We start from the raw sequence: 7,922 nt of genomic DNA on the forward strand, positions 1-7,922 counted from the left end.
CCCGCCGCCCCCTCCAACGGGCCTGTGGGGGCGACACGGAGCGCGGGTGGCGCCAGGTAGTGCCCACGCGGCGTGCTCCGGCACTGGGGAACAGGCTTTGGTGCTGAGCTTGGAAGTCCAAGCTCAAACGCCGCCTACTTACCACAAGAGTTCAAAAAGAGCAGCGGCTCTACAAAATCTAGCGAAAGAAAAGTAATCGCCCCGATGCTACAGCACAGGCGCCTGCTTGTGGCCGTGCTAGCTAGTACTTAATCGGAAAGTGCAGAGGGATTCCGTCTCATGCAAGAAAGCTGTCCTAAAAAAGCGCCTAGGCGTTGTAAAAGTAAGGGATCGGGTGGGTTTTAGCGCAGTGCTGCCTCTCTAACGTCGTCTGAGGCTCAGAAGAACCTCTGCGTTTCCAAGGGGGATCACCTCTGCTGAAGTCAAGGGTGGTTAAGGTCACACGGGGAAGCAACCTCTTTTTTTCTACTCGGATATGCGTAACTAAGTAAGAGATGCCACAAAAAGAGTCAAAAAGGAGCAGCAGCACTGCCTCACAAAATTAGACAGTGTGTGTGTTTGGCAATGGCTGTTACCTAGGAAGGAACCCCGGTTTCCCCAGGCAACAGCATGATCTTGACTTCAGCTGCTCCCTTCTTCAAGACCTTTAGTGTCATCACAAATGTACTCAATCACACAGTGAAAACACTGCTCTAAATGACAGAAACTTTGTTTTTCTTTTTCAAGTTACACTTGGACTGTGTAGATCTGTTATCTCTATTATCCTATCAGATACTTGCTATCAATTACAAAATGACACAGCTTTGTGAGCTTCCTCTTAACGGAAGGGAGGAACCCAAGGGGGGGGGGGGGGCGTAAAGTACATGCACACACATAAATAAGTGTATATAAACCCCTCTACTATTAAGGAAACAGCCGGTGGGAAAACTTTATCGATAGATCAGCCTTACCTACAGAACCACCTTCTTGACAGAGGAGGAATTTAGGATATGTCATGTGTTCCCCCAAAGTTGCCTCAGCTGGGAAGCTACAAGTCTGGCTGTGGCGGTAGCTTGTGGACTGTTCACATGTTTCTGGTAGCAATTGGCTTAAGGGCAACAAACAAATTACTCCCAGGAGGTAATCAGAAGATACCAAGGTTTTGGTTTTAGTGCGATAGAATTATGTTTGAAAGGAACAGGGATAAAATAAAAGTATACTATCTTCAGAATCAGCTATTCGAGACCACCAGTTATTCTGTGGGTTAACTTTTGTAGGAGGTGACTTTATTGATTTTTTTTTTTCTTTTTTCCATCTGTGATCTCAGTTTGATAGCCAGAAAGCAGTTCAGTTAGTATCATCTTTAGAGTAGGTGCCTGCTGCTTGGAAAAAAATCAGGATTATGAGTGTCACTGAATTATTCCTTTGGCATTTTTAAATGCCTTACGATATTTTTAGGTCTGGGGTATAGATGTTCCCTCTGAAAGGGCAGAAACATGCCTGGGAAAAGCACCAAGGGGCTGTGAGACATCGGAGGTAGCAGTCTGCCTTTCATCGCTTGGAAAGGCTGCTGGGAGGCCGGACTAGGAGAAGAAAAGGCCTTTAATTTCTGCTGCACAGCAGGGTTTCCCTGCCTCGCCTGTGGAAAGGCTTTCCTAAAGTAGGGTGTAATTCCTGTTAAGTTGTTAACTGGATGCAGATTTTGTTGATCTGCTAGGGTTCTTGATGGTGGAGTTGAGTGATGAAGGGCTGACCCTGGGATGCCATACACAAAATTGCAGAGGAGGTAACACCAGGCCCCCCCAGGCAGTCTCTGCAGAGTCACCCCAGGCCACAGGCTGGGAGAGGCTCCGCAAAGCTTCGCCGTTCCACGCAGCCGTGGGGAAACCGTCCTCGGTGAGATAAAACTGAGAGAAATAGATGCAGAGCGTGATTTCTGGATACTTCCACAAAAGGGTGTAGATTTTACTTACGCAGCAGTGGTAAACCTCGTTACAAGGAGAGTAATTTGCATAGAGGACGATGCATCCGATGTTTGCATGGGCATCTGTAACTGCATCCAGATAACCACCCACCCCAAACAGCACAGATTCGGGATGGTAGCCTCGCTCAGTACAGTCTGTAGCATGGCCTTTTTGGACTACGCTGCCTGAGGAACTCCTCAGTTCACAGAAGAGGAGGTGTTTGTTTCGGAGAGTTGCTGTTGATCTGTAAGGGAAGCCAAAGACCCTGTCAAATTCTGCGTAAGGGACTCTCGCTTCTTCACCAGCCCGCATGTGGTAGGGACACTTGGCGCAGGTGTGGTTCTGTCTCTGCCAGCAACAGGGCTTTACCACAGTCCCCTGGTTTGTCAGATATTCTTGGAAAATTGTTTTCTCTCCTGGATTCAAGTTCTGTTGAAAAATCTCCCCGTTTATGAGCTACATAGCTGACAGTCCTGAGTGAAAAGGGGAAGTATTAGCTTAAGTCAACCCTTCGATTTATTTGGCACTTGAACCGCAAAAATAGTAGGGGACAGTCTCCTCAAAAACGTACTGAAACTTGTAGCAGCGTATAGCAACTTAGTGACACACAGAACAAAGCGCCCTTGCAGCCTAGGAACATTTTTCCTTTTCACAAACTAGCCTTTTTTGCTAAAAACGTAAGTTGAAAATATTTCTCCGGCTCTGCTCCCTTACCCTAGACAGGACAAACTGTATAATAAAACCAGCCATGATTTTCAGGAATTGATTAGCAGATGAGCCTTATGAAATCTGGCAAAGCAAACAGGAAAACACCACCAAAACCCAAAAGGTATAATTACCATCTCAGCAGCTCCAGCTCAGTAAATACTCGTCTGATTTCCTTCACTGGCCTTTTAGGACTGGTCCAGAGTTTCCACTCCAGTGATGTGGCAAGCTTTCTTTTCAAAATCCTATGATGAAGAAGAAAGTTACTATTGCCTCCCCAACTAGCTGCCTGGTGATTCAGATCAAACGGACTGACGAGTGCTGGCTGTGTGTCAACAAGACGAAAGAGGAGGCCAGAATATGGTGTTCTTTGGAATACTTAGAGACGCCGGGGGATGTTTAACTGTGGGCTTTGAGCCTGGACACCCCAAGCAGTCTCTAAAGCCCTTGTGACTTTTGGGGTTATTTACAAGAATGGTCATCAGAGAACCAATACATAGGACTATGAGGTGCACATTTCCAAATGGTTTGGTGGAGCTCAAAGTGTATGCAGTGTAAAGAGGGAGAAGTAGATGTGCTGTCTAGGTTACTGGTTTAGGCCACTGCGATAGCGGTACTTACTCTAGTGTCAGAGAAAGCAGAAATTTAAGTGAGCTAGGAAGGGGGCTTGGGTGCATGTAACCATGCCATGGGTTAGATGCACTGCATCTACTCAACATGCCTGAGCATCTTCCTTAGCTGTGGAAGGATTTTAGTCAATTGTCGTGATTCACAAGAGAGAGAGAAACACAATGGACATTAATAGTAAATGTATTGCTATCTGCGTTTCAAAACTGCCTTTCTGTTGATTCCAAACAAGTATGACATTTGTTCTTCAGGAACCTGTTTCGGAGATTTTGGAGAAGAAGAAATAGAAGCTCACCTGAGCAACACCTTGCCGAAACTGAGACACAGGTGCAGCCTGCAGAAGATGCAGAGAGTGTGCAGGAGGCAAGTCACTGGTGTACAGGCAGTTATAGCTGACTATGGGATATTTTAGAGATGGTGTAAAAACAAACAAACAGAAAAACAACTCAAAACCCCCAAACCCCAGCCTCCCCAAACCTGGATTTTATTGTGCGGCACTTGAAAGATACCCTTTCTAATTTAGAGATTTCTGTGTTCAAGGCTGTGGTACTTAGTAAAGCCCTGAAATTTTAATTGTTCAAGTGGTATGTATAATGAAAACTCATTACATGGTTACAGAGGGACTAGTGTATATATATATATATATATATATATATATTTCTAAAGTTAATGGTTACATATTTGTTTGCAATTCTCCTGTTCATTGCTCCTCCCTGCAAATCTAAACAGAGCTCAAAAGAAAGCTATGGAGTAGGCATCTGATTTAATGGTGCCTACTTGGCTCTGTAGCAGGGCTCTAAGAGGGCAATAAAATCCTTGTAGGATTTGGTGAAATCACATAGAACGAATGTAGCATTAAACAAAAGAAGTAACCCATAGATAAGCCGAATTCTTGCTTCACTTCAGCTATTTGCCTTTTAACTGAATGAAGAGAAGAAAAAAGATGACAACTATGTCTTACTGTTGTTACTTGAGCACTGGGGAAAAGTTAGGGTCCCAAGCCAACTGGAAAATGAGGCTCTTTCTCATGTCTTCACTCTCAGCTGAAATTGAAGCCTATGTTCTGTTTTCTGTTACGCTAGTGGGAATCCTTTGTTGGCTTAGACTAACAGCATTGAGATCTGAGAGCAGAGAACTGCAGCGAGTGCCCATCTTACCTGAACGCTTGAAAGAATTGGTCTTAGATCTGATTGAGAAATCTGTCCCTGGTGTTCAAGAGTCTTCAGCATCCAAAAGAGCTCTCTTATATGACTGGCTTCTTGAAATGGGGTCTAGGAATTTCTGAGTATTTTGAAATACGTCCTGCAAGAAAGGAGGACACAGTTTTCAAGTTTAATATGGGTCATTTAGAATAAAAAAGCAAATAGGATCAACTATGATAGTAATACAAGGATTTATGATTAATTTATCCCTGTTACTTTAACCATCTCTTAGAGGTTAAGAGTGTTGAGTCTGTGCACAACGTTCGGAAATGCCACACTTTGTTTTGGGGTTCACAGTTCACAAGACTACTTTGTGCAGATTTTCCTCATGCTTTAAGTCTAAGCCATGGAGTTACTTTTGGACATGTTAGTTGTGACCTCTAACATGTATAATGCCATTGAAAACACACGATTACTAGGATTTGTTGTAGGAACAGCATTTAAACTGAAACTCTACATTTACTCTTTCTGGAAACTATGTATGCATGAAATGAATGCGACCTGCCCTCTGATTATAACTCAGTGGGTGGGAGGGACAAAGTCCTTGGGCTTTGAACTAGTTAGATACAAATACAGAGCTGCCTGGCAAAAGTCTGTTCAGAGGAAGGGAAGGCCCTGGATAGAGTGGGAAGTACTCCCAGTATCTTAAGTAACAGGCACTCCAATATAATTATTAAACCCAGAGTCCTCTGGGGAGTGCTTGGATTAAAGGATACCAGAGTGATACAGTCTTCTAGGGAAGGAAATACTTCTTTTTCAAGAGGAAAAATGAAAAAGACTCTAGAGTGAAAATTAAGGAGATGAAAATCCTCATAGTCAACAGAGATTTATACTGTCGAAGCAGACAGCAACAGGGCCATAAAAGGCCTATGTGCATACCTGTAACCAAAGCAAACTGAAACAGAGCAGAAGGGAAAAAGAAAGTTATGTTTGTAAATGGGAAGTTCTGAGAGCTCATCAACTAATCAAACAGTTACACTTCTTGTTCTGGAAACTGAAGCTTGCTAGAAAAGAACATGAACTATGGCAAGTAATTTGAGAATGAGGGGGAGGATTGACTACCAACTAGCCAATAACATAAATAACAAATTTGTGAATGTATTGGAAGCAAGAAGCTTCTTATGGACAATCAGCCTGTTTATGGAGATGAGAGAGCAATTAGGGAAAACGAGAACTGTGCTAAATCAACCCAATATCTGTTTGTGCAAAAAAGAAGGCAATCTTTTGAGTGACACTTGTATATGAGAGCCACTTGATTCACAAATCAGGAAAGGTTTTTTTTCCTTAATTCAGCTGATGCAATCAAAATGACCTATTTATATCACAATGTCCATAGGAATTTTCTGCTGTGGCAGAAAACTCTGTGGTTACAACAGTGATGATACCAAATGGAAGTGTGTGTGTGTGTGTGTGTGTGTGTAACAGGCGGGAAAATCAGTCCTTTCTTTGAAAAAGGAAGAAATTGGTGAACTCCATCTCCCTGTCTTCTCCTTTACATGAACACTTGCTTATTCCTCTGTGAAGCAGCAGTAAGGTGAAGAAGCACGGTCCCACTGTTTACAAACGGAACGATCTCAACAGCATAGGCAACTTTCCCTTTGTTAATATGGCTTTGATTTGACTGAGTTACAAGCCTTAGAAAACCACGTACTCAGCATGCACTTCAGGGTTTTGTTTCTTCCTTCAAAGCTTGTGAAGGGGGCAGCCAAGAGGATTTGCTGCAAACACCTGAGTAGCTATAGAGCACGAAACTAGAGAAAGATACTGCTTTGAAGCAGCAGGGACACGTGTGACTGGAAAAAGAACAGAGGAGCTGGTAAAGCGCTTAAGGCCTAAGAAAAGTTTCTGGGTGTTTTGCGATATGTGCGACTGAGACTCCAGTTCCTAGGACCCGCCGTCTCTGCTCCTCCAGGTTGTTTCCAAAGAACCAAGAGAGGTTTCTGCAGACTGAGTAGGGGGCAGGTATAAGAGCAGACCCTGAGGTACGCTGGCACTACTTACCCTCCTCTTGAGTGAAAAGGCTCAGGGGACAGGGAGTAAAACACGCTGTTGTTTCTCCGCATGACGTTGCAGGCGGTGCAGTTTACCAGTGATGTGACCACGGTTTTGCAAGCAGCATTGCTTTGAAGTCTTAACAAACGGCAGGCCAAGGACTTGCTGTTCCTGAAGGAGATATGCCCCCTAGATCTGAGATTATACAAAAGCATGCCATCTCCTCTTGGACTGCACAGTTTGTGAAACAGTGCATGCCTATCTAACTGCAATCACATCTGAAATGAGAGGTCAAGGGAAGGCTGGATCTGCTTCCTTAAGTACATAATTTTTTGAATTAGCATTGCTAATTATGCAGCCTTATGAATCAGTAATCTGTTTTTTTTTTTTTTTTGTATGGGAGCTCTGTTGCATTTCCTCTGGCATTTTACAATGAAGCTGGTTAATACTTCCAGTTACTCAAAGGCACCTATTTAGTTCTAGTGTCAGCCAAGACAGGTTATGATGAACTTGGTTATCTGGTTCTTTACTGAGCTGCTACTGCATTGTCACATCTTTCAACGCTGTTCAGAGCGAGCGGGGAACACGTTTTTTCCTTTTTTGCACAGGAATAAGGATCGCAAAGGTTGCAGACAGTGGAAGATCAGACATACCGTGTATAATGTAACATTGCTTGTGCTTTGATTAGTTAGCGGTTTGAAATTCAAATTTAATTTTTGATCCCAACAATTTTTCTTACTGGCTGACATGTACTGACAGGGCACTCATTCATCTAAAGAATATAAATCTCCAAGTTAATTTATTTCCAAAAGAGGAACATGGAGGACCTGCCTCCCCTCTGTTACCCTCCACATCAGCACGCAGCACGTAAACGTATTGCCCCTGTGCTGATGGAACAGACTGCATGAGGTAAGTGCCTGTGAGGTGCTTTGTGCTGTAAAGGACCTTGAGTCCTTTACCGAGATTGCAGCACGCTGAATGTTAAGCGGGTCTAAAGCACTCTGACAAACTAACTGTGTAATTGAGTGGAAAGCAGGAACTCAGGCGTGCACAATGTAAAGGAGTACTACCAGGTGGTTCTCATACAGTAACTGTGGCAAAGAGCTCTCTGCAGCCAAGCTACAGGCCAGAGTCCGCAGCCAGTAAATCACAATATAAAACCGATACGTGTTTGCATTTCTACAGTCTGCTTAAATTCTGTAGCTTTTGTGGCTCACCTGTGCGTGATTTTTTTAATAGTTTCAATCTCAAGAACTGTAGTCTGCAGCACCTGTTAGCTATCAAATTGAGGGCATATGCCATAAACAGAAAGCGGGAACTAGATGTGGTTATAAAGAAACCAGACAAATAATAATTAATGAGATAGTATGAATAGAAACAGTATTTATTTCCTTTTGTAAGCATGCCCTTCTAATGCATCATCCACTGCAGGGGGCGTCTCTTTGGACAGGCT

At 43.5% G+C, this 7,922-nt stretch overlaps 1 pseudogene; it reads right to left on the reverse strand.

Annotated features, from left to right (window-relative positions):
* Positions 1–1,104: 1,104 nt before the first annotated feature.
* On the reverse strand, positions 1,105–2,693 carry LOC141961079 (putative C->U-editing enzyme APOBEC-4; annotated as a pseudogene).
* Positions 2,694–7,922: the final 5,229 nt, after the last annotated feature.

Source organism: Athene noctua, chromosome 5 (assembly GCF_965140245.1).
Source record: "Athene noctua chromosome 5, bAthNoc1.hap1.1, whole genome shotgun sequence".
Lineage (NCBI taxonomy): Eukaryota > Metazoa > Chordata > Aves > Strigiformes > Strigidae > Athene > Athene noctua.